The following is a 26278-nucleotide window of genomic DNA, read 5'->3' as shown; positions in this document are numbered from 1 at the left end:
GATCCGTGGCAACACAGTGATTTTATTTAAAAATGCTCCCATTTTGGAAGAGTGGTTTAACTGTGGGGTGGGATAAAGCTGTGACATCCTTTCTCTCCCTTCTCCATAAAATACACGTAGGTAAGGGTGACCATGTACAGGCTTGCAATAAATTAATTTTGTTTGCAAAAGCGCCGTAATTATACAGTTCTCCTGCCAATTTGGCACAGGGAGCCAAGTCAAATCCCAAGTGGAATGCTTTCCCCGTGAAAAGTCTTTCCGTATGTTTTCTTTTTTTTTTTTTTTCTTCTTTAGCTCGAGCCCAACAATCTGATTGGCAAACCTTTTTCAAAACATGAATTGCATAGCTTATAGCATGAAATGATTCCCTGTCATTATCCGTTTTTGCCTACGTGGAGGGGGGAAAAAGCAAACTGTGTTCTGCTGGGTTGTCCTCTTCGGGCGACTGACGGGCTGCAGTGACCTGGAAGGCATCCAGCTGGTGTGTCTCCATTGCTACCAGCGCTGCATTTCTTCATCTTTTAACTCAATTCCTACTCTCGGTAGCAGCTGTTTAATTTTTCTGCCAAAGATGGTTTCAGGGGAAAGAAAAAAATAACAACCACAAACTGCAGAGGAAGGAATTGTTTAGAATATTGGGTCTAAACATAGATGGTGGTGGTGATCACTGGTTCCGTTTTTAGCCCGACTTCCTAAAGAAATGAGGCTTACACAGCGGTGACATCTGTTAGTCTGCCACCTCCTCGCGGATTTTGAGTGCGTGGGGTCAACTTCTACCAAATTTTCATTTAAAAAAATATAGTTTTCCACCAGGTTTGGATGTTTGGTGGATGGTGACGTTTGGGGAAGGGCTGACTTTTGAGCTCAGCGGTGATCTCTTTTGGACTGCTTGACCACGGGCGCTGGGAAGGGGCGCAGAGGGGCTCTTGCAAAGAGGAGCTGGGGAGGTGGAGGAGAACTGGGTGCCTCGCTGGTGGGTGAGCTGTGAAACGACTCTCAGGGTAGAGAAGAAAAACGATGGGAATACCAGGTTGCAGTAGTTCCCTGGGTCAAAGAGTGGCCTGTCCTGTGTCGCTAGGTAGACTCCCACCAGAAAGAAATGTCTTCTCCTGCTCTCTTCCCACCTCTCCTTGGGCTAGCATGAATATTTGTGGGTCACTACTGCTTAAGAAATGTTTTTGGCCATGTTATTTGGAGCTTAGATCAGCTTAAAGCAATTGTGAAAGTGAAGCCCAGTGAGGTGGCGATGGGGGAAACCTGTTCGTGGTGCGAATCATTCCTCCTGTCGCACAAAGCCGCTTTGACTTGACGAGCCTGGCTTTGGGCAAGATTAGTCCTGCTGGCTGTGTAAGTTGAGTGTGATTCAAGTGAGCAACCAAGTGTTACTGGGAGAGAAGTATCAGGGGAGAGGAGTATCAGACAGCACCTCAGTGGCAACCATGGTGGTTGAGTAGAGAAGTCAATGAAGTCTGGTAGAGCTTCCCAGCTTGAGTCCTGACATTTTCTCTGCTGCTTTGTTCTACACCATCCAACTTCTGCTAAGCTGTGGCTGGTGAAGACCATGTTCTCCTGTGTCCACCCCTAGGCAGGCTTTGTTCCACCAGCTGTGGGAAAGCAGCGAGGTTGTGTCTTTGGAAATCATAACCGACCTGGAGAATGAGAGCTGTGGCACTAGTTTCAGTGAGGACTTTGCCCCTTTTTGGGATCTGGCAGATGTGCAGAAATGTTTTAAGGGCCCTTAAGACTTTTGTAATGGGGTGGCAAGATGCTACGATTGCAAAGAGTTCTTGAAGATGTCCTCCTGCAGTCCACAGGGAGCTCCTGGCAGAGAGAAGTAAACTGATGACCTAGAAAAAGAAAATGAAGGAAGCAAGATTAGTCTGCTTGACAGGGTGTGCCGTCATGGGATTTATTTTGATTCTTGTGAAAGTAACAGTCTGAAAGACTTTATATGGTGAAGTTCAGTGTTTGATATTTGGAGAGGAAAAAAACCTACTTTTGGGGTGTATATATATATATTTTTTTTTTCTTCCTGGGTGGGGAATCTGTGGGTGCTTTGGAGAGGCTACTCTGCATGATATACTTTATTTAGCAACTGTCGTGCCTGTTTGTACCATCTCTAGTGATAGAACCTGTCCTGGGAGATGTCTGAAATCCAGAATCATGAAATATTTAGTGGGCAGTTCACTGCTAATGGGCTCCGGGTTTGTGCCAGTACCACGGAATCCGTAACAAAAGGCTTTCTGTACCGATGCCAAGTTGCCTGAGACTGCTCTGAGTTTTTAAACTTTGATTTCAGGTTTTATCCAAAGCAAAATTTGAGTTCAGCAAGGCAGAGTTTCCTTGGTTGAAACCAGCAAAAGCTGCTTTTATTTTCCCTGCTTGAAGGAAACCTTGGAATATCGTACGCATGGCATACGCAGGAGCTGGTTATTTTTTTCAGCAGTAGATAAATTGATGTGAGAAAAAATATACAGTATTGATTTTTCTTTTCCTGTGGCTTTTGAGAGGTTGTTAATGCAGCAAGTACACAAGAGCACTCATATGGCTGTCTGCACAGTAATCTCTAATAAATTGACTTTTTTAAAAACCGTTTCTAGTCTGTAGTTTCAGCGACTTGATTTGTGGAGTAGATGATATCTCCTGGCACATAATTACTCATTTTGGGGTTGTGTAAAAGGTTGGAGGATGAATTTTGATGCATTATCTGTAGCACTAGGCATCTCTCCTATTACTCATGCGAGTTTTTCCTCTCTGTCTGCTTCCTTATTGGAGATGAGTAGAGAGGTTTTTAGGGATGGGGTTTTTTCAGTGTTAGAATTTGTAGCACAGACACTTTCTGGAACGAATTCGTGCACATCATGACATCATGACATGACAATGGTCATGATCATGGCAAGGGCAGTGATTTATCTTCAGGACACCAACTATTTCTTTCTCCCAGGGTCACCAACTCCATAAACAGGTTAGTGACCGTAATGAACTGCGACCTTTTGCTTCTTACTTTCTTTTGGGAAAGAAATAAAAACCTGCAGCAGGACACATGGTGATAATGGCGTTAACGATAAAATGAAAGCGGTTGGATACCATGTAACGGAATTTGACATCCAAGGAACTGTCAGTCCAGTGGTGGTGCCGATCGGAGGAAGGCAAGGGGTAGATGCTGAGGTGTGAGATGTTTGTGCACGGTTGGGTAATCCCATGTGTTGGATGTCCAACAGAAACACTTCAGACACTGATGAACAGGTAGGCAGATGGTGATGCTTACGGATCACCAACATTCAGGGACACTTTCTCTTTGTTCGTGCTCTTCTAGGCTTGCAGTCAACGTTTTGGGATTGTTAATATTTTCTTCCCGTTATCCAGTGCAGGACTGCCTCGTGTCCAATTTCTTCTGGCCTTGCTGCACATTTTCAGTGTTACCTGGGCTTTGTTGTCCCAAGCCACTAATGTTTTTCTTCTTTGTATATTCTCTTCTCTCCATGTCTGAAGACTCGTAGGTTGCCAGAATGGTACAGGGACCACGTTGTCACTGGCTATGACAAGAGATCGATAATGATTACGTACTCTGTGGTGGTTTATTCCAAATCATCATGTTGACAGTAATTCAGCTATCCCAAGTCTCATTATGGTGATCCTTCCCTAACATGGCTCCTCAGGCGAGGAAAATCCATGTGAGGATTCTCACTTGGTCTCTGGTGTCCTCCTAACATACCACTTGTTCTTACTCAGTTTTCTAGTTTTTGATCTTGTGCTTTTCCTGTGGTGGTTCTCAAGATCCTGCAAAATCACCGATCTTCAGTTGGAAGCCTTTATATGGAGAAAGGGACCATGGCATTTCCTGACTCAGGAGGTCATTTAACCTGTCCAGATAGAACAGTTGCCTTGAGCTTTCAAAGTCTTACAGAAACACGAAACATTGCCTATGGTTAGAGCTGAAGAAAGACTGATGTCATAGGATCAATCATAGAATCACTGAACGGTTTGGGTTGGAAGGGACCTCAAAGATCATCCAGCTCCAACCCCCCTGCCATGGGCAGGGACACCTTCCACTACACCAGGTTGCTCAAAGCCTCATCCAACCTGGCCTTGAACACCTCCAGGGATGGGGCAGCCACAGCTTCTCTGGGCAACCTGTGCCAGTGCCTCAGCACCCTCAGAGGGAAGAATTTCTTCCTTAGATCCCATCGAAATCTCCCCTCTTTCAGTTTAAAGCCATCGCCCTGTGTCCTGTCACTACACACACCCCCTTGTCCAAAGTCCCTCTCCAGCTTTCCTGTAGCCCCTTTAGGTACTGGTGTCCTTCTGTTAGCTATGGAGAAAGGATCCCAACAAAAAAAGAGGAAAAATGCAAGTTGTGGAATCTGACTCCCTCTCCTTAATGACATACACTGTCATGAACGCTGCTTGTGATGCTGTTGTGTTGACCTGGTCTTTTCCTTTTGTGTTCTTGCATCGTGAAGGAACCAAAGGCTCAGCCTGGGACACTTTGATGACTTCAGGTCACAGGCACCTTTTGACAGGCTGAAACCATCAAGACAATGAAGATTTCAAGAGCACAAGATATTGTTATTGCAGAGAAAGAAGGAAAACTAGTTGCTCTTCCAAACTTGTGCTACTCTGAGACTTCAGCTCTCCAGGCCACACGCAGACCTTTTGTCATGTTAAATCTGGTGTTATTACCCGGGATAATTTTCCTTCCACTATCTGCAGGGTGAGCAATCTCCTCGTGAGTACCACTTGGATCTCGCAAAGTCGGGAGACTCTGAGTTTCAGGGTCTCGGAATATCTCACCTGGTGTAGTGGAAGGTGTCCCTGCCCATGGCAGGGGGGCTGGAACTGGTTGATCTTTGAGGTCCCTTCCAACCCAAACCATTCTATGATTCTATGATTCTATCTTGCAGTTTACCTTCCCTATATAAGACACTTTACATTTCTATAGGGTGATGGCCTTTTTTGACCCAGCCAAGTTTGCCGTGGAGCTGCTGTGAAGAGCTCAGTGAGGATGGAGACTCTGTCATCGGTGGTTTGTTCCAATGTTTTCACTTGGCCATGGGGCCCCTCTTTGAATTGTTGCCTGAAGATGAGACCAGCTGCGTTGTGCAGGAAATACATCTGAATTAATACAAAAATCTCCTTGTCCCTTTATAACTTAAAAATGGAGGGTGCCCGCCATCTGGAAAGAGCTGTTCCTCATTTGTCCTTTTTCATGAGACAATGACCTTACTATTTTTCTGGCTTCTGGTGGTTTTTAATTTACTTCTCAGGAGGCTTTTCCTTGCTTTAACAGGCAAATGAATGATCTGTTTGGCTTCTGTTTTCCTGTTGTCTTGACTTTTCCTGTACTTTCCTTCATATCTCCATCCAAGTGGTTGTTCTCACTCGACTGTTTCTATTCCTCTGTGTTAAGGAGCGCTACTTTTTGTCTTCTTTCCCAGATGTTGAACATCTCAGTGTGCTGGATGCAATCTTCTGCAACACTGTAAGGCATTAGGTTTAACTTTCAGTATTGTAGGGTGGGGTTTTTTTTTGGAATCAGCTTTGGTGGACCAACAGCAGCACTTTTGTGCATGACTTTCTCCCCCTTAATTTTTCGCTCAGCGTGCTGTAGTAAGACGTACTTTGGATTTGTCTGAATTAAACCCAAACTGTGGAAGACACTACGGTGCCAGAACAGCAAAGGTTGAGAGAAATAAAAAAATAAATAAAGCACGGAGCGTATTTAATCTGCGTTTGTGCAGCGGCGCTTGTTGCAAACACCTCTCTTCTTGCCATGGTACTCGTGATAGTTCCTCGACTGCCGCTGGTAGGAGGATGATGGGCTTTGTGGATGGAGAGAGCGCAGTGGATGTCGTTTACTTAGATTTAGCGAGGTTTTTGTACGTCCTGGTAGCCCTACTGGAGAGTGCTGGACTACGAGATGGGTGGAAAACTGGTTGCAAAGGTCAGTGGTGGTTTGATGTAACCAGAGGACTGGTTATGTGTGGCCTCCTGAGGAGTAGTAGTGGGACAAACAGCTTTTAACATTGTCCTCAGCAGCTCAGTAGATGCGATAGGATGCACCCTCTGTAAATTAATGGATGGAGCAGAATCTAGAGTAGTGCTTGTTGTGATTGTGAGCAGGTCTTCTCATTCAGAAGGACTTTACCAAGGTGGAGAACAGGGCTGATAGAAACCCATGAAGCTCAGCAGAGGAGTCCTTCACCTGGGATGGAATAATCCCATGCAGGAGGCTCCCTGGCACAAGAAAGGTGGTGAAATGCTGTAGAAGCCTCCAAGGTGGTTGTGAGCTGGAGTGCATGATGTTAGAAGAGGTGATGAGCTAGGTCTGCTTGATCGAAAGAAGTGTGGGCAGCAGGGCGAGGGAGGGGATTGTGCCCCTCTGCTCTGCTCTCCTGAGACCCCCCCGCAGTGCTGCCTTCAGCTCTGGGGTCCCCAACACAAGAAGGACATGGAGCTGCTGGAGCGGGGCCAGAGGAGGCCACGGGGATGATCCGATGACTGGAGCACCTCTGCTCTGGAGACAGGCTGGGAGAGTTGGGGCTGTTCAGCCTGGAGAAGAGAAGGCTCCAGGGAGACCTTCCAGCACCTCCCAGTACCTAAAGGGGCTACAAGAAAGCTGGAGAGGGGCTTTGGACAAGGGCGTGTAGTGACAGGACAAGGGGCAATGGCTTTAAACTGGAAGAGGGGAGATTTCGACGGGATCTAAGGGAGAAATTCTTCCCTCTGAGGGTGGTGAGGCACTGACACAGGTTGCCCAGAGAAACTGTGGCTGCCCCATCCCTAGAAGTGTTCCAGGCCAGGTTGGATGAGGCTTTGAGCAACGTGGTGTAGTGGAAGGTGTCCCTGCCCATGGTAGGGGGGTTGGAACTGGATGATCTTTGAGGTCCCTTCCAACCCAAACCATTCTGTGATTCTATGAATCTGGAGAAGGTTGCAGGGGAACTTCATTACTGCCATTATCTTCATTTACCCAAAGGGGAGGTTACAGGGAAGATGGTGCATGCTTCTCAGAGGTGTGTAGTGATAAGAGGCAACACACACAAATTTGATTTAGGTTATGCATAGAAGGGGAAGAAAAGCAGCCTCGAACTTTGAACTACTGCCTGAGGAAACATGGGAATCCCCATTAGAAAGATTGAGATTAGAAAGCACATCGGCCAGCAATAATTGCAGTATTGTTCTTTCCTTAAAGCTGGGACCAAGACCATGACTTTTTCCAGTTCTGCCTTTCCCATAACCTGCCTGTTGGACTTGCATAAAGAAAGTCTCACCTTGTTTTCTTATAAAGATTAAAAAAAAAACACCAAAAAACATCCTGAGAATATGTTGCATGCCTGTATTATGTGTACTTCTAGAACTGGACATCCTCTCGCAGTGCATCCATATCTTAGAGATGGGCACCAGTGTATTCCAAGTCCTAGTTTGTTGGACATACAAGCCTTGGATTCAGCTTATAAATCTGCTTTATTGTGTTGAGTTCTGAGGCTCCCAACACAAGAAGGACATGGAGCTGCTGGAGCGGGTCCAGAGGAGGCCACGGAGATGATGCGAGGGCTGGAGCACCTCTGCTCTGGAGACAGGCTGGGAGAGTTGGGGCTGTTCAGCCTGGAGAAGAGAAGGCTCCAGGGAGACCTTCCAGCACCTCCCAGTGCCTAAAGGGGCTCCAGGAAAGCTGGAGAGGGGCTTTTTCAAGGACATGTAGTGACAGGACACGGGGCAATGGCTTTAAACTGGAAGAGGGGAGATTTCGATGGGATCTAAGGAAGAAATTCTTCCCTCTGAGGGTGATGAGGCACTGGCACAGGTTGCCCAGAGAAGCTGTGGCTGCCCCATCCCTGGCAGTGTTCCAGGCCAGGTTGGATGGGGCTTTGGGCAACCTGGTGTAGTGGAGGGTGTCCCTGCCCATGGCAGGGGGGTTTGAACTGGATGGTCTTTGAGGTCCCTTCCAACCCAAACCATTCTAGGACTTTTTGATTCTGTGATCATCAGGGAAATATTTACTACGCATTTTTACTGCACAGTGAAATACAAATAACCCTTTTTCACTCCCTCAAGAAATGTTAAAGTCTGTTTGGAGGAATAAAAGTGCAGTGCAACATTTAGTCATAAATTGAAGATTTCCAACCCCGTGTTGACTTAAAGCATATGTTAGTGAAACATGTCTCTGCTTTGCAGACAATTTTGGAACTTGTGCTGTGACAAGCACATTTAAAACAAGCGTGGAAAATGCACTGCTGGGAACAATCCAGCGGTGATGGTAAGGTCATTTAGATGACTTCATAGGTCTTTTTTTTTTTTTTTCTCCTAGCTATCTGTATTAAATCAATGCTTCATATAAATTATGCCAAAGGGAGTTAATTGTTGTTACACGGTATGAAAAGCTGCCGAACTCTCATTGCAGTGCGTGGAATAAAACGGAGGTGTGTTAGGGTCACCGAAAGCACGAAATGGCTGAACCATTTGCTCCCGCGGTGACGGCGGGAGCAAAGAAGTTCTGGAAGCAAAGCTCTGGAGGTTTGATGAAGCAAAAGCTCTGACGCGTTCAGAGACTTTGATGGATTTGGAGGTTCTCCAGAACATAGAATCATAGAATCACAGAATGGTTTGGGTTGGAAGGGACCTCAAAGATCATCTAGTTCCAACCCCCCTGCCATGGGCAGGGACACCCTCCACTACGCCAGGTTGCCCAAAGCCTCATCCAGCCTGGCCTTGAACACTGCCAGGGATGGGGCATCCAAATGTTGAACGTGGAATACCCACCTGAAGGAGAAAACTGTACTTCTCCATTGCCCGGTTCTGCGGGAGAATTTAGGAATTCGACCTCATTGGTTCAGTGGCAGTTGAGCTTCTAAATATCTTTAAGGGATTAGGCTGTAGTCTATGTCATATGGTTTATTTTTTATCTCTACGAGAAGGGCACTGTTACCGTTTTCTCTTGCAGAAATAAAGAAAAATACTTGAGATTTTTTTTTTTGTGGTCAGATACTGTGAAGATGAGGCGATGTAGGTATCTTAATTAAACAGCTACAGGCAGAGTAGTAGGCTTGGCTCAGAATATGTCCTCCAGGCACTTTTTCAGGGCTGTTTGAAGATGAATTGTAGCTTCTCTGAAAGAGGGTACATCAAGGGTGCTTGAGCAGAAGATGCTAAGCTTTGGTGCTGGCCATTGCCTGCTGTTGCTTTGGAATATTTCTCACTGTAGTCAATGAAGCGAAGGAGAATATATCCATCGTGTGTAGCTTAATTTGAGTACACACAAAATTCAGCATAGCCCTTTCCTTGGGAAGCTGCTTTTTAAATGGCAGAAGACAATGTAAGGAGAAGAAAAAGTGAGAGTGGAAACACTGGCTATTGTGTAAAGGAGAATGGATAAAAAATACATTTTCGGGAATAGTTTGGAGGAAAGTGAGGGATTTTTTTGTGCAAGGAAAAGTAGGGATCAGCATCGCCCAAACCAGAGGAGCAGGTGGAAGGTGTAGGGTGGAGAAGAGGAGGATGGAGAAGATGTAGGGTGGAGAAGAGGAGGATGGAGAAGATGTAGGGTGGAGAAGAGGGTGGGACAGAGGAGGACAACCAGAGTGGAGCTGATGGTCTGGCAGAGCTGCTGGGAGCAGCCTGGAGTCATTTTCAAGAGTATGTGTATCTATCAGAGTCAATGTGGACGTTCAAGAGTACCATGACACACTGGAAACTTAGGAAGTGGCATCACTGAAAATGTGGGAATTCCATGCTCTTTAGTTACCGACTAATTAATAACGGATCATTTCTGCCAGCTCAGTGACCTGACCCGATGGCAAGAACCCAAACGTGTTGGGTACGGATCAGAGCGTTATTAGCCGAGATCTTCGCTAGGATTGGCCGGTGGTGGAAGAGGAGATGGTTAAGGTCCTTTGCAAAAGCTGCTACAGGGCTGGAAGAAAGCTTTTTGGTTTTCTCTAATATTAGCAGGAATGTTTTTTATCCGTCTGCGGTATTTGAGAAGGTGAAGTACTCAAGGGGGGAGTTCCCAGTGATCTCTTTAAGCACTGGTGGATATTGCTCTAAATTTCGACTGGCTTTTTTCCCTGGCATTGCTATCTGTGTCTTGCTGCGTGGCGGAGGGAATCAAGTAAAGAAAAATCAAGTCCATGGTGACAGAAGTTGCTTATGACTTCCAAGGGAAGGAGAGATTGGGATTGCCTTAAACGAGGGCTTCATAGACCCCAGGGAAAGAGATGTTGACTGAACTCGTTTTTAATTGCTTTTAAGCTTATTTAAAAGTGAGTTTGTTATTGAAAAGACAAGTAATTCAAGTCCTTGAAAAATTGTGGTGAACTTTGGGAACACCTTTATGGAAAAGCAGTTACCCACCACCTTCAAATTGTTGTTATTGCTACCTCATCTGTACGACTAGCTCAATTAATTACTTGATTAAGTGGAGTTCAGTGTGGGGGTGATGCTCGGATATGTCGACGTGTGTGTGCTTTAGGTCTAACGGAATACAAAAGATCTGATAAATGGTCAATTGTTGTTTTAGGAAGCTTTATGGGTAAGTGAGAAAAAACGAACGCTTTTGTGACTCACTTTTTTGACCAGAACTCCTCTCCCAAGAAATATGGGAGAGCAGAACTGGTTGTAGTTTCTAGAGACAAAAGCGTTGTTAGCAAAATCATGTGGTCAAGACATGACCAAATATCCAGAGGAGGCCACAAAGATGATCCAAGGGCTGGAGCACCTCTGCTATGAAGACAGGTTGAGAGAGTTGGGGCTGTTCAGCCTGGAGAAGAGAAGGCTCCGGGGTGATCTTATAGCAGCTTTCCAGTACCTAAAGGGGCTACAGGAAAGCTGGAGAGGGACTTTTTACAAGGGTGTGTAGTGATAGGACAAGGGGCAATGGATTTAAACTGAGAGAGGGCAGATTTAGGTTAGATATAAGAAAGAAATTCTTTACATTGAGGATGGCGAGGTACTGGAATAGGTTTCCCAGAGAAGTTGTGGCTGCCCCATCCCTGGAAGTGTTCAAGGCCAGGTTGGATGAGGCTTTGGGCAACCTGGTGTAGTGGAGGGTGTCCCTGCCCATGGCAGGTGGGTTGGAACTGGATGATCTTTGAGGTCTCTTCCAACCCTAACCATTCTATGATTCTATGATTCTATGATGACTTGTACTGGTAAACCAATGATTTCCTCAATGGAGCTTAGATATTTTTTCAAATGGAAATAACTACAGCAAGAAGTCTCTTTGTCAATGCAACAATTTGCAAGTTGATTTTGTTGTGTTTTGGCTGTTGTGAGGACAGCAGAGAAAATCTCACACCTCTGCCTTGTGTAGCTGTATTAGCAAAACAACATGAAGAGATCACGGTCTATCCTTAACCTGTAATTTTGTTTTGGAGTTTGACTACAAACCATTAGTTGGCTTTCCAGGTCAGGACAAAGTATGGATAAAACCATCAGAAGTGGTGAGAGAGATGTGTGCAGGTCTTGTTCTATTGTTTTATCTCCCTGTCCTTAAATGGAGTATTCTGCTTGACAGGTAAATGTCTTATTTTGGAAAGCATGTCTTTCTTTGCTGAAAACATCTGCTTTTCTCCCAAGAGACAAGCCTCCACTGGGAGACTTCATCTAACATCCTTTGGGCATGTTAAAGGAGCATCAGGGAAAACCAGATTCTAAAACCCAATCATAGAACGGTTTGAGTTGGAAAGAACCTTCAAAGATCATCTAGTCCAACCCTCGTGCCGTGGGCAGGGACATCTTTTGCTACATCGGGTTGCTAGATGAGGAGATTCCAAGGATGGAGATTGCACCTCCTCTCTGGGGACCCCTTCCACTGCCGCTTAACCCCCAGTATGAACCTGTTTCTGCCCTATACCCATCTGGAATTCTCCTTGCTGCCACTTGTCCCTCTTCCCTCCCTGTGCACTTCTAAGAGTCTGGCTTCATTTTCTCTGTAGCTACTTGCAGGCACCAAGGAGGACCCTCAAAGCCTTCTATTCTCCAAGCTGAACAAACCCATCTCCTGCAGCTCTTCCTCAATTGAGAGCTCTCTGTTGGACTCTCTCTTGTACTGAGGACTCCAGTACTGCTGGTTTACAAGAGCTAGTATTTCAGATGAAGCTTCAAAAAGTATCAAACCAAGGGGAATAATAACTTCCCATGCCACAAAACCCAGGATGTGGTTGGCCTTCGCAAGGGCATGCTGACTCACAGGCCAGTTCTTGTCTGCCGGGAGCCCAGGTCCTTTCCTGCAGAGCTGCTCCCCGCCACATGCTCCTTCATGTCCCAGGTGAGGGACTCTGCAATTGCCTTGACTGAACCTCCGTGAGTTTCTTCTTCGCTCATTTCTCCAGTGTTACAAGATCCCTCTAAATGTTGATTCCTCTAGTTTATCCTTAGAATCATAGAACCATAGAGGGGTTTGGGTTGGAAGGGACCTCAAAGATCATCCAGTTCCAACCCCCCTGCCATGGGCAGGGACACCTTCCACTACACCAGGTTGCCCAAAGCCTCATCCAACCTGGCCTTGAACACTTCCAGGGATGGGGCAGCCACAACTTCTCTGGGCAACCTGAGCCAGTGCACCCTTCCCACCCTCAGAGGGAAGAATTTCTTCCTCAGATCCCATCGAAATCTCCCCTCTTTCAGTTTAAATCCATTGCCCCATGTCCTGTCACTACACGCCCTTGTCCAAAGCCCCTCTCCAGCTTTCTTGTAGCCCCTTTAGGCACTGGAAGGTGCTGGAAGGTCTCCCCGGAGCCTTCTCTTCTCCAGGCTGAACAGCCCCAACTCTCCCAGCCTGTCTCCAGAGCAGAGGTGCTCCAGCCCTCGCATCATCTCCGTGGCCTCCTCTGGCCCCGCTCCAGCAGCTCCATGTCCTTCTTGTGTTGACAGGAGCAAGCTCAGGAGATGCAAGCAGACCTGGTAGCCTTTCTCTCCTGAGCACCACCAACGTGCTGCAGGGTTTGGGAAGATGAAGGGTGAATTTCTGCTTGTGCCGTCCTTTTCGCTCGGTGGAAATTCGTTTGGCCGCATCCTGTGTTTTCTTCCTTCAGGGTGAAGCATTTTTCTTGGGAGTTTCACTCCTCCTCTGCTGCCTGTTCCCATTGCTGGGCTCCCTTAACCGTGCTGGTACAACTATCCGAGGGGCCATATGGTGAACCAGATCAGTGAACGGCAAAAAAAAGAAGTTATTTTTAACCCAGGTCAGATCACTAATCTGGTTCACCCTTCAGCTCCGTAGCAGTCGTGTCGGTACAAATGCAACGGGCAATTTTTGAGGAGAGGAAAGACGGGAAGGCGCTTCCAGCCAGTGATGTCCCTGCAGTTTCCTGCCTTCCAAAATTATTTCTTTCCGTGCCTTTATTTCCTGCTACGTATTTTCACAGATGTTTTGGCTTCCAGTTCCTCCAGGTGGATCTCATCTGGTATTTTTTTTGCCAATACCTCTGCTTTCTCAGAGTTTGTTTTTGAGGTGTTTTTGGTTTTTAATGTGCCCTGAGACGAAATGAACTCAGCTCCATTCTGGATGATCTGTGTACATTCATCAACATTTTAACCTGGACCAGATTTCTCAGAGAAGTTGTGGCTGCCCCATCCCTGGAAGTGTCCAAGGCCAGGTTGGATGGGGCTTTGGGCAACCTGGTGTAGTGGAAGGTGTCCCTGCCCATGGCAGGGGGGTTGGAACTGGATGGTCTGTGAGGTCCCTTCCAACCCAAACCATTCTGTGATTCTGTGATTTTGCCCTATTCTTCCTTAATTTGGACACTAAACACGTTGGGCTGTATGACAAATGTCTCTGGTATCCTCTCTATGGTATCTCCTTGCTCCCGACTCAATACCACCTCCTTTATTATTGCATTTAAATTATAGTCCTTTAATTATATTCCCTGGGCGAGTAAAGGTGTCTGAATTAACTTTTCAGAATGAAGTCAACGCTTTTCCTTATGTCCAAATAGATTGTCTGCCATGTTCTCATCAATCCCTCTTTTAAAATGCTGTGAAGGCTTCTGTTACGATGTTTTTTCTGAGGTTTTATTTTATTTAAATAAAGGTAAAGGTCGAACAAGGCTGCTGTTGCTGTAAGGTTTACTTTTATTTTTAAGACAATGGCTGCATATATTTTTTTTTACTACTGAAACTTTGCCTGTGTTTCCTTTTGAAGGTTGAGTGTTGTCGGTAGTGCAGTAAATTTTCCTTCAATTAATATTAATCTTACATAATTGAGTTGTTTTCTTTTGCCTACAAAGTCACTTGCGACTTGGAAACCACTAAGTGCCTTAGAATATATAAATTTCACAAGAGAGAATAACTAATCCAGAATCAATACTTCAAGAACCAGTTTTGAAAAATTGATGGAAACAGGAGGTGTATAACTTCAACATCTACTTTTGAAGAGTTTTTCCTGCTGGAATTAGGAACATGTTTGTTGTAAGGACACGTTTGATGTACAAGGCTACGCAAGCTCAATGTCAGCCCTCCCAGCTGCCCCAAGAACATTTATTCTCCAATCTCAGCCGATTTAATTTTATTTATCGGAGCCCAGAAGATCCCTTTCCATTTTGCTGGGTTTGGATACTCAGAGGGTTAAACACAAAACTTTGTGGAACAGGATTTAAACGAAAGTGCCTGACTCCAGTCAAGCATCATTAGACCTTTTCCAGTTGGATTTTCCCCGCTAATGTTTTTCTCTTCCTTCAAAAATCCCGGTTTTGGTGAACGTCCTGATGGATGGCCATGCAATTCAAGGAACTCAAGCGGTACGGAAGGTTTTTGAGACGGAAAATTGGCTCACGAGGCAAGTTTTGCAGTGCTGTCCAACTGAATAAAGTTATTTTCTCAGTGGATAATGCTGTGTTTGTACTCTCCAGCATGTCCAACACTTAATGAACGTTTTTATCTTCATCGGGTAAGTAGTCGTGGTGTGTATTTTTAAATGAATTATGCTATTTTCTCGTAACAATCTGCCATCTACCAAAGCAGGTTTTTTAATCACCACGTTCTAATTAATTCTTAATCTGTTTTATAATCTGTGTACCCACCTCCTACCACTGCAGCCCAGTTTTATAGAAAGAAGAACAAAAGTAATGGATAAAAAAAGGGGAATTACGGAAGAATAATAGTAATCAGATCATCATAATGGTGTAAGTACTAAAAGAAAAGCAGTGAACTAAATTTTGATCGTAGGAGAAGAGGACAGAATTAAAATGAAAAATATTGTTACCCTGCTGGAAATACCAGGTGTAGTTGATGAAGATATTGGGGAACAAGTTTTCTTACTAAGAAGCTGCAGTAATCTTATAAGGAAATATTAAGAGATTTGAACTTTTTCACCCCAAGAAGAAAGTGGGAGGGGAGGAAGGACTTCCAACATGGCTTCACAGAGGGCAAATCATGCCTGAGAAAATTGGTGGCCTTGTATGGTGGGTTACAGCATTGATGGATAAAGGGAGGAGCAACTGACATTGTCTACTTGGACTTGTCCAAAGCGTTTGATACTGTCCTGCGTGACATCCTTGTCTCCAAATTGGAGAGACATGGATTTGATGGATGGACCACTGGGTGGACAAGGAATTGGCTGGATGGTCACACTCAGAGAGTTGTGGTCAACGTCTCAATGTCCACGTGGAGGCCAGTGACGAGTGGTGCTCTTCAGGGGTCAGTACTGGGGCCAGTGCTATTTAACATCTTTGTTGGTGACATGGACAGTGGGATCGAGTGCACCCTCAGCAAGTTTGCAGATGACACCAACTGTGTGGTGTGGTGGACACTCTGGAGGGAAGGGGAGCCATCCAGAGGGACCTGGACAGGCTGGAGAGGTGGGCCTGTGAGAACCTCATGAAGTTCAACGAGGCCAAGGGCAAGGTCCTGCATGTGGGTCAGGGCAATCCCAAGCACAAGGACAGGCTGGGTGGAGAATGGATTGAGAGCAGCCCTGAAGAAAAGGACTTGGGAGTGCTGGGTGATGAGAAGCTCACCATGAGCCGGCACCGTGCGCTGGCAGCCCAGAAAGCCAACCGTGTCCTGGACTGCACCCAGAGCAGCGTGGGCAGCAGGGCGAGGGAGGGGATTCTGCCCCTCTGCTCTGCTCTCCTGAGACCCCCCTGCAGTGCTGCCTTCAGCTCTGGGGCCCCCAACACAAGAAGGACATGGAGCTGTTGGAGCAGGTCCAGAGGAGGCCACGGAGATGATCCAAGGGCTGGAGCACCTCTGCTCTGGAGACAGGCTGGGAGAGTTGGGGCTGTTCAGCCTGGAGAAGAGAAGGCTCCGGGGAGACCTTCCAGCACCTTCCAGTGCCTGAAGGGGCTACAGGAAAGCTGGAGATGGACTTTGGACACGGGTGTGTAGTGACAGGACTCGGGGCAATGGCTTTAAACTGGAAGAGGGGAGATTTCGATGGAATCTAAGGAAGAAATTCTTCCCTCTGAGGGTGGTGAGGCACTGGCACAGGTTGCCCAGAGAAGCTGTGGCTGCCCCATCCCTGGAAGTGTTCCAGGCCAGGTTGGATGGGGCTTTGAGCAACCTGGTGTAGTGGAGGGTGTCCCTGCCCATGGCAGGGGGGTTGGAACTGGATGATCTTGAAGGTCCCTTCCAACCCAAACCATTCTCTGATTCTAAAATAAGTTTATTCCCTTTGTTTGCTTTTTTTTCTTGTTGATCTACAAAGAGGCTTTTCCCTTTCCTTTCTACCTACTCCTATCTTGTATGGGAGTGACTTCTGCAGATTTATTCAGCTTTCTGCAAGAGGCTGAGGTTCTCCAGCTGCTGCTCCTTTCCCGTGGGTTTCAGAGGAGCAAGGTTTGCTGGTGGAACTGCACCAACATACTGAGTGGGGAGGCTCTGATGGCATCGTGGGGTTAGTCTGAGATCAAAGTCTTGATGAATGTGGTTGTGCTAGCAGAACTTCCCAGTGTTGTGCTATTTCCCTAAATTTTCCAAATTAATACCTCCTCATGTTTTCCATCTTTAAAATAGATTTTGTTTTTCTCATTCTCTAATGAATGTGTTCTTAGTTTTACTCGAAGGGCTTGATTGGGTCTGACTGTATTTATAGAATCATAGAATGGCTTAGACTGGAAAGGACCTCAAAGATCATCCAGTTCCAACCCCCCTGCCATGGGCAGGGACACCCTCCACTACACCAGGTTGCCCAAAGCCTCATCCAACCTGGCCTTGAACACTTCCAGGGATGGGGCAGCCACAACTTCTCTGGGCAACCTGTTTCAGTACCTCACCATTGTATTTCATATTTCTGTAAATACATCTAAATTTTACGTGGTTATAGCATCGCTGTGGTTGGAGAACATGGCTGTCCAGGACTCCAGCTGAAGAGGGGTGGGAGATGGACGTACAGCACGGAGCAAGAGAATGCAACGACGCAGCTTCCATCACATTTATGTCTTGCATCTTCTTGCGTGCTGAAGTGAAGAGAAAGAAAGATCCTTGTGAAACTGGATTTCTTTTTGTGTCCGTACTCGTTTGAATGGTTTCTCTGAAAATCTGACCGTTTGCGACTGGTTTTTGTATGGTGACTGAGGGCCGTGGGGTGTGTGTGCTGGGAGATGGGTGGCCTCCATCTCTGCAGCTCCTCACAGCATCTCTCTCTGGTAGCAGCATCCAATTATTACCAACCTAATCGTTTTGACTTCTGGTCAAAGAAAAAACAAACAACCAGAAAAAGGACCAAGAAAACCCCCCAAAAGGGTGATTCTACTGAGTGTCGGTGTGGCAGCATGATTCAAGAAGGTTTTGCAGCTAAAGAGAGGTCCCACTGCCAGGGTTAATGGGAGGTGGGTACGGAACTTCTCTCATCTCTTTAGCAGCTGGGATGAACAAAAAGGTGAAGTTTCTGATAATGCCCCAGCATTAAAGGTTTCTGCAACACTGTCCTCCTGCTAAATCGTGATGATGCCTGGAAACCATCACGAATTCCGCACACGGAGCCGTGTTGGACACGTACGAGGAACCTTTAGTGTTTGCTAAGCAGAGCTTATTGACTTCCTTGGCCGTACAAGTGTAAAGATGTTAAAATGTTCCAAAACTTGGACTTGAAGCCAATTTAACTGTCAAACCACCTCCACTAAATGAAATAATAATGGCAAAGGCATCGAGATTTGAGGTGTACAAGCAGGAGAAGGAAGGATTGTTGATCCCATGGTTGATGCTGAGCCTGGCGTAGCTGGCGACATTGCTCAAGGATGGAGGAAGACTCAGGGGAGGAGGTTTTCTCCCTCGTTTACTTGGACCCAGATTATTTTCTGCTTCTTTCTTGCCACAAAAGGAGTCGTTTGTTTAATTTCACAAAATGTTACTGAAGCTGTTGGAACTGAAACTGCAGCCCACGTCGTCTTGATAAACGACTGTGTGTATTCCTGGAAGGAAGTTAAAATGGGGCTGTGTTATATTTGGTACCTCCCGAAGTGCTGAGGCCACTTTGAGTACAGAATGTGCTCCAAGAGAGACTAATTTGCCACTGCAGAGCTTGATGTGATGAGATTTGTCAAGTCGTCGTTTCCGCTGGAATTCGCTTACGCCTTCCTTTCTCTCCTAAAGATGTTTGCTTATGTATTTTGGAATTGGTACGTCTTTGGGGCTCGTGAAGGCAAGTCAAGAAGCCTAAAAATGAATTAAAATTCCAAGCAATGACTATGCCTATTATAAGGTGGAAATACAAAAGTCAAGCATCTGTACAACAGGTGGAAATAGTTCCAAGTCGTTTCCCTGGATGCGCTGATGCTTTTGGTAGCAACAGTGTTGGGATTATCTGGATGTCTGAGCATCAGCAGGGTGGTTTTTGACTTTTCTCCAAGGATGCCATCTCAGGTGGTGTGGTGGTGGTTTCATAGAATCACAGAATGGGTTGGGTTGGAAGGGACCTCAAAGATCATCCAGTTCCAACCCCCCTGCCATGGGCAGGGACACCTTCCACTACACCAGGTTGCCCAAAGCCTCATCCAACCTGGCCTTGAACACTGCCAGGGATGGGGCATCCACAGGGTTTCCCTGCAGTGGGTGATTCCGGGAACTTCAGTAAAAATGAACATTTATCATTTTTTTCTTCTTTTCATTTCCCATTTCATGCTGTTTCCTTTGCTGGTGCAGGGCTTGAAGGGCCTCTTGGGGTCATGCTGTAGGGAAAGGTGGGATGGATCGGCACTCCAAAAGAAATTCTCGGTTGTTTTGCTGGATTCGATGTTTCCTGTGTTCTGTTTTCTCCCCGAGAATGTTTTCTGAGTGAATGTGAACTAATACTGCATCAATGTTTAGAAGCAATGAAAAAAATATTTAATGTAAACCTTTTGGTACTGGGCAGATTGAAATAAACAACTGGTACAAGGAGCACTGGTCCTGGTTTGGGAACAGGAGGTTTTCTGTTCCTCTGGATAACATGGAGCTGCTTGAGAGCTTTTTTTTTGTGGGCTGTACTTTATTTTGAGGTATTTTATTGTCAGTTCTCTGAGCTTTTGTGTCAGCTGGGAAAGGAGAGTGCAGGAGCAATGTGTAAAACTTTTTTTGGCCCGTTTAGGCCCAAACCCTGACAAATAACTGGTCAACCTGGATTTAACGGGAAGTTTGAACTTTGTTTTCTCCCTTTCGGAAGCTGCGGAGACCCGAGTTCTGATGTCATCTGCTTCTGATGCTGTTTGTTTCTGGTTTCTGTTGAGCAGAGCGTAACTGATGGAGACTTTGTGCAGGATGTGAGTGTTCCACCCAGAGTCACTGAGCTGCAGGAAGGTTCCGTGGCTTGATTCCAAGGGGCAAACGCTGGATTTCTGTTGTCTTTCTTCCTTTACCTATGGGGATGGAAAAATGTCGCCTTGGTATGTTTAGGGGAAGGCAAATCGAGGTAGTTGTTTGTAAGAGAGGTGCAGTAAATACGCATATTTATTTGTTTAATGGCAGCAGGTGGGAAACGTGAGTGGTAGATCACATCACGCTGTCTTTTTTTGTGACTGACGGTCTCGTAACCAGCTCCTGTATCATAGAGTTATGGAATGGTTTGGGTTGGAAGGAACCTCAAAGATCATCCAGTTCCAAACCCCCTGCCATGGGCAGGGACACCATCCACTACACCAGGTTGCTCAAAGCTCCATCCAACCTGGCCTGGAACACTTCCAGGGATGGGGCAGCCACAACTTCTCTGGGCAACCTGTGCCAGTTCCTCACCACCATCAGAGGGAAGAATTTCTTCCTTAGATCCCATCGAAATCTCCCCTCTTTCAGTTTAAAGCCATTGCCCCTTGTCCTGTCACTACACACCCTTGTCCAAAGCCCCTCTCCAGCTTTCCTGTAGCCCCTTTAGGTACTGGGAGGTGCTGGAAGGTCTCCCTGGAGCCTTCTCTTCTCCAGGCTGAACAACCCCAAATCCCTTCCCTCTCCTCTTCTTATCCCGCATCTCCATCACTCCTCCTTCCTTGACTACATTTCTCACACGTGCCCACTCCTCCTTTCGCTCCGATGGAGACAAAGACCACTCTTGGCTAGAAAGAGCCGTGTTTTCCGTTTGCCAGGTTTGCCCACAGAGCCTCACGGGTCTCTCTCTCTCTCTCTCTCTCTCTCTCTGGGTTGCTGCTGCAGAGCTGTGGGATGCTGTGACGACTCCCTGCCCTGCAGCCGTAGGCAGACTCCTCTCCGGATCGTCTCCATCCAAAGGAAGCTCATACCCAAGAGGTATCAATTCCTGTTTTACGTGTGCCCTTCAGTTGCAGCGCTTGAGTTTAGATACCCCTCCAGACACCTTCTTCCCTTCTCCCTCCGCAGACAGAAAAGCTTTGGATGCCACGGAGATTGCAAGGGTTGATTAAAAAGCGTTCGTATTTATTATGGGTTGGGCCCTTGTTTCTATTAAATGAACTTTGGTACGGAACCACAGTACATTTTAAACTAAACAGGTAATTTCTGGGTCAAGAAACACAGTAGCTGAAACTCCCAACAACGCTGTATGTTTAGTAGTGTATTTTATTGCGTTGATTTATAAAATTAATAAGCCTGAGGTCATCAGCAGACTGGAGTAGAGCACACAGTAGGTATGTGCTGCTCCTATAAAGAATCGTGAGTGTAAGCTTTCTTTAGGGTTTATTAGTCTTATTATCTTCTTCCTAAATCATTTGTTTTTGTTTTATATTAAAAAGAAGGCAAAAAGTACTGCGCGTGTTCGCCGGCTGGGTTGGCAGAGGCGTGATTCCTCGTATAAATTTCTGTCATTTGCCCGTAGACGGGCAAATTATTTTCTAATGATTCATGTCGCAGCCTTTTGTGAAAGAAAGCTAGAAACATTTTTTTAAAAATAGAAACTTTGCAGTGGAATGTGGTCTTTAAATGGGTTGGAACAGGTTCTATCTTAACTATTTATTTTTTTGTATGATGTCTAGTGTTACGAGACCTAAACAAGTTGCATTTATATGTAAGAAAATCAAATATGAATTTTCCCCTGGATATTCACATCAGTTGTTCGTGCAGAGAAGACACTGGGATAGCTGAAGTGTCAGCCTGACCCGATCCAGCTGTTCTTGTGCAGGAGTATGGAAAAAAAACAGGGCTGACTCTTTATATTTTTTTATTTCTCTGTTATAAGTTTTGCTTCTTGCTTAGTAACTTGAACTTGAAATGTCAGCTGCCAGGGTACCCACTGAGCGTTGTGCTCCCACTCGAGTCAGGTTTGCTGAAAACCAGAGGCAGACAGACAACAACGGTGCTGATGGGTGCTCTCTGCTCTTGGAACAACTGTTCTGCACCGGGATCGAACGCTTAGGCATGCCGTGACCCTTCTCTTCCCGATATTTTAGCATGTGGAAGTGCTCCAGCCCTGCTTTGGGAAAAACCTACCCTGATTAGATGCCTGCTCGTTGGGTATGGACACAACCAGACTGTTGTTTCTTCATCTCATCTCATCCTCAGCAGCTCGGCCTGTCTTAGCTGGGATGGGGCAGGAAGTGCCAAGCGTTTCCGAAAATCTTTGCTTCCTCCTTGCTTGTGCCAGTCCAACGACAATGAGCCTTTTTCCATCTCACTCTTCTCCTTTTTGTTGTTGAATGTCGTGCTAGAAAACAGGAATTTTTTAAAGGACCTTTATGCTGCTCCTGTCCCCTTTTTCTGCCCACTGCCTCCCATATCTTCAAGTTGAAGCAACAGTAGGAGACACAGCTGGGGCTGTGCTGCCTTTTTGGGGACTGAGAAGCAGAGGTCCAGGGCTGCAGAAGGGAGAGGGGCAAAGCCAAGGGTGCGCGTTTGGTGGGTTGTGAGGTAGGGAGAAAGCAGAGGTGGGGGGTGAGTTGCTCAGACTGGAGAATTGGAACTGGTACTGGTAGGAGGTGTAGAAGACAAGATGTTTTTTCAACTGAGAATATGCTGAGAAGTGTTGGCTTTGCGTGAGGAAGAGAGCTGCTGCTCCAAGGGGCTCCTCGTTCAGTTCAACTCCAGATTAAGAAACTCCAGTTTAAGCTTTGTGTCTGCTGAGTGTCTGAGCTCCCAGCCTGGTCCCTGGAGATATTTAGAGTGGGACTGATGGCACGTGGGGAGATTTGGCTGACTAGCTACTGGTTGTCCTCTTCAAGCCGATCGAGGTTGCTCTCCAGGCTGTGACTTCTCTGCTTGGGATCTCCACCGGCCACTTCAGACATTTCATTTTTGGGTGTCTTTATCTTGGATTGAACTTCCCCATTTTAGACTCATGATGGTTCAGAAATCAAAAGGCAGAAGAATCACAGAATCATAGAATGGTTAGGGTTGGAAGAGACCTCAAAGATCATCTAGTTCCAACCCCCTGCCATGGGCAGGGACACCCTCCACTACACCAGGTTGCCCAAAGCCTCATCCAACCTGTCCAGAAAAGAAGTTGAGTTAAGCTCTTCAACGTGTGTGTGCCCGACCCCTTAACTTCGTTTACTTAAATTAAGTTATTTCCTGCTTGGGAAGTAGCCCACTGCCCCAAATCCTAAGGAGAATTCCAGCAATTAAATAGTTAATCACCATGTCTGTGTAAAATCCATGTCTATCTAAAAATACTCCTCTTATCTGTGTAATGGTTTGGTGTGATGTAAATATTTTAAAATGTGCTTTTACATTAGGCTGTTTTTTATACAATGTGCGCGAGTGGAATTTGGCATCTGGTTAACTGGGCCTGGACGTGATGTGTTTGCTCCGTTCACCTCCACACTTCTGAACTCATGGAAAATTTCTGATTTTTAGTCTCCGGACCATTATGCCAGTTTGATGGGGTCCAAATGATGGCCTTCACTGGGCTGGGAACGCACCAAATCCAGAGCTGAAGTGAAGCATCTTGCCAGGAGCTGATGGATGCTTCTTTGCTGTTGGGCCATGGGGCATTTTAAGAAATTTTTTAGTGCACGAGCAAATTCTTTGTTCACAGATGTGAAGTTTTCTTTGAATTACCAGCTCTGTTTTGGAAAAGAAATTTCCTTTCAGAGAGCGTATAATATGAAAGGTGATTTCTGTCAGTTATGGACTGCGTTCAGCTCTGGAGTCCCAAACACCAGAAGGACATGGAGCTGCTGGAGCGGGTCCAGAGGAGGCCACGGAGATGATGCGAGGGCTGGAGCACCTCTGCTCTGGAGACAGGCTGGGAGAGTTGGGGCTGTTCAGCCTGGAGAAGAGAAGGCTCCGGGGAGACCTTCCAGCACCTTCCAGTGCCTAAAGGGGCTACAGGAAAGCTGGAGAGGGGCTTTGGACAAGGGTGTGGAGTGACAGGACACGGGGCAATGGCTTTAAACTGGAAGAGGGGAGATTTCGATGGGATCTAAGGAAAAAATTCTTCCCTCAGAGGGTGGTGAGACACTGGCACAGGTTGCCCAGAGAAGTTGTGGCTGCCTCATCCCTGGAAGTGTTCAAGGCCAGGTTGGATGAGGCTTTGGGCAACCTGGTGTAGTGGAGGGTGTCCCTGCCCATGGCAGGGGGTTTGGAACTGGATGATCTTGAAGGTCCCTTCCAACCCAAACCCTTCTATGAATTTCTGATTCTATGATTCTTCCCTGTCTCCCGTGCCAGTCACAAATATTATAGGGTTTGGAAGGCTTTGGGGTCTGTAACGACTTTGCCCACCCACGCTTTGTGGGAATTTTCACTTCCTGCAAAGATTTTTGTTCCTTTGTGAGCGCTGCTGCAATGCTGGATGTATCAGTGAAAGGAAAGGAACCCCTCCTCCGTGATGTCCCTAAACACGCTGTTGCTTATCATGTAGGCAAACTTCTTCCCTGCTTAAGGGGATGAATTTGTGAAGATTAATGATCCTAAGTAGCATTTGTACAAATGCTTCTCTTAGTCAGGTCTACTCCCCGAAAAAAAAATTCCTCTTTGAATGTTTTTGTCTGAGTATATTGTGACGGTCAGAGTCACTGCAGGTCCCCAAGCTGGGCTGTGTCGCTTCCCACACCCACTGCAGCTCTCCGGATGAAACCCGTGGTGTCCTTTGCCTGTCTGCGGCGTGTGATGGATGCTGTGCCACAGGGATGTGTTGTAATCGAGTGTCAGGAGAGGAGCATCAGCCTGAACATCCCACGATGATTAGTTTGGGGCGCAGAGGAGTTATTTTATCGACAAAGCGGCTTCATGATTATTTATGGCTCAATGCTGCTGATATACAGTAATTGTTAGAGGAATAAAGAGTGAGGCATCGTTAGAAAGATGACATTTCCCATGAAAAGGAAAAAAAAGAATCAACTGTCAAAAACTGATTTGAAAACAAAGGAAGATTTTAATAAGATTTATGGGCGTAAGCAGCAGAGAGGATCTCTGACATCAGACTTTTCAAGATGCCCTGGACTGACTTTCTACTTTTGATCTATGAGTTCATATGCATATTCCAGTGTGCCGTAGATACTGCCCTGAGGCGTGCGGAGAGCGCACCAAAGTACTGTTTGTCTGTCTGCTCAGCCAGAAAGACCCAGCAGTTGGGATCTCTTTTCTTTCTCTGAGCCTAGGACATGAGCCATATCTACATATCTTCTTAAAAAATATGTGTGTATCTCCAAAGCTTTGTGGCCTTGACTTCTTTCTGGACTGAGGTTTACCATGTGGATGTCTTTTTGAAGCCCTGTGATAGCTGCTTCTCTTAGAGACCAGACTGATGCCCAGCAGACTTGCAAAGTGAAAGTCCCAACGGGCCGCTGCATGGAGAGCCAAATGGATTTCAGAAACAACACAAAAATCATGGAGATCTGTGTTTCCTGACGAGGAGAAGAAACGAAATCATAATGAGAACTGAGGTTCATAATGCTCTGGGGTCCCCAGCACAAGAAGGACATGGAGCTGCTGGAGCGGGTCCAGAGGAGGCCACGGAGATGATGCGAGGGCTGGAGCACCTCTGCTCTGGAGACAGGCTGGGAGAGTTGGGGCTGCTCAGCCTGGAGAAGAGAAGGCTCCGGGGAGACCTTCCAGCACCTTCCAGTATGTAAAGGGGCTACAGGAAAGCTGGAGAGGGACTTTGGACAAGGGCGTGTAGTGACAGGACAAGGGGCAATGGCTTTAAACTGGAAGAGGGGAGATTTCGATGGGATCTGAGGAAGAAATTCTTCCCTCTGAGGGTGCTGAGGCACTGGCACAGGCTGCCCAGAGAAGCTGTGACTGCCCCATCCCTGGAAGTGTTCAAGGCCAGGTGGGATGGGGCTTTGAGCAACCTGGTGTAGTGGAAGGTGTCCCTTCTCATGGCAGGGGGTTGGAACTGGATGATCTTTGAGGTCCCTTCCAACCCAAACCATTCCATGATTCTATGAACTCTTCAAATGATGCATTGAAACCAGTGCAGCACGCTACAGAGAAGCTGCTGACGGTCCTTGCCAAGCGGGCGATGGTGGGAGATCTACTCAACAACTGATTTTCTATTCCTGCTGAAGTGCAGTCTCACCCCCAGTTCTTGCATTCTCTGTGGCTCAGCTGAGATGAGAGACAAACATCCAGTATGTTCCCTCCACCTTTCCGTAGCGCCTGCCCGCGGTGTTTGCTCCACGGCTCTGCTCTCACAAAAGCCATGCTGGAAGCAGTGGCCTTTCCTTCAGATGGGTAATTTACCACCTCTTCCCGGTGTGCCAGCCTTGTTTGTATTGATAAATGAATGTTCTCTGTGTGCAGCCTGCAGATAATTCCACTCGTTGGGTACAACGCTGTTTGTGATGAAGCGCGTTCGAATTTGTGAGTTTGGTTAATAAGCTGCACCTTTCACAGGTTCTTTTGTTGACTCATAAAAGCTGCATGTTCTGATTTATAGTAGCAAAAGGGGTAAACTGACATTAAAAGCGTTAATTAGTCTTGGTTGGCTGCGCAAAGAAAAGAATTGGTGTGAGCCAGC

General features: G+C 46.4%; 1 protein-coding gene across 3 annotated transcripts in view; it reads left to right on the top strand.

Annotated features, from left to right (window-relative positions):
* Positions 1–26278, top strand: part of FAM168A (family with sequence similarity 168 member A) — a 223574-nt gene that overhangs the window by 41685 nt on the left and 155611 nt on the right. For 2 of the 3 annotated variants that reach the window (XM_086622374.1, XM_086622360.1), the window contains exon 2: positions 20557–20649. The exons of the other annotated variant lie outside the window; for it this stretch is intronic. The gene's annotated coding sequence lies outside the window, so the exon portion shown is untranslated. The remainder of the gene's footprint in view (positions 1–20556; positions 20650–26278) is intronic. 3 annotated transcript variants of the gene reach the window in all.

This window comes from Tauraco erythrolophus, chromosome 1 (assembly GCF_009769465.1).
Source record: "Tauraco erythrolophus isolate bTauEry1 chromosome 1, bTauEry1.pri, whole genome shotgun sequence".
Classification (NCBI taxonomy): domain Eukaryota; kingdom Metazoa; phylum Chordata; class Aves; order Musophagiformes; family Musophagidae; genus Tauraco; species Tauraco erythrolophus.
Note: the sequence above shows the minus strand (reverse complement) of the source record. Positions and strands in the feature narration are given on the sequence as shown.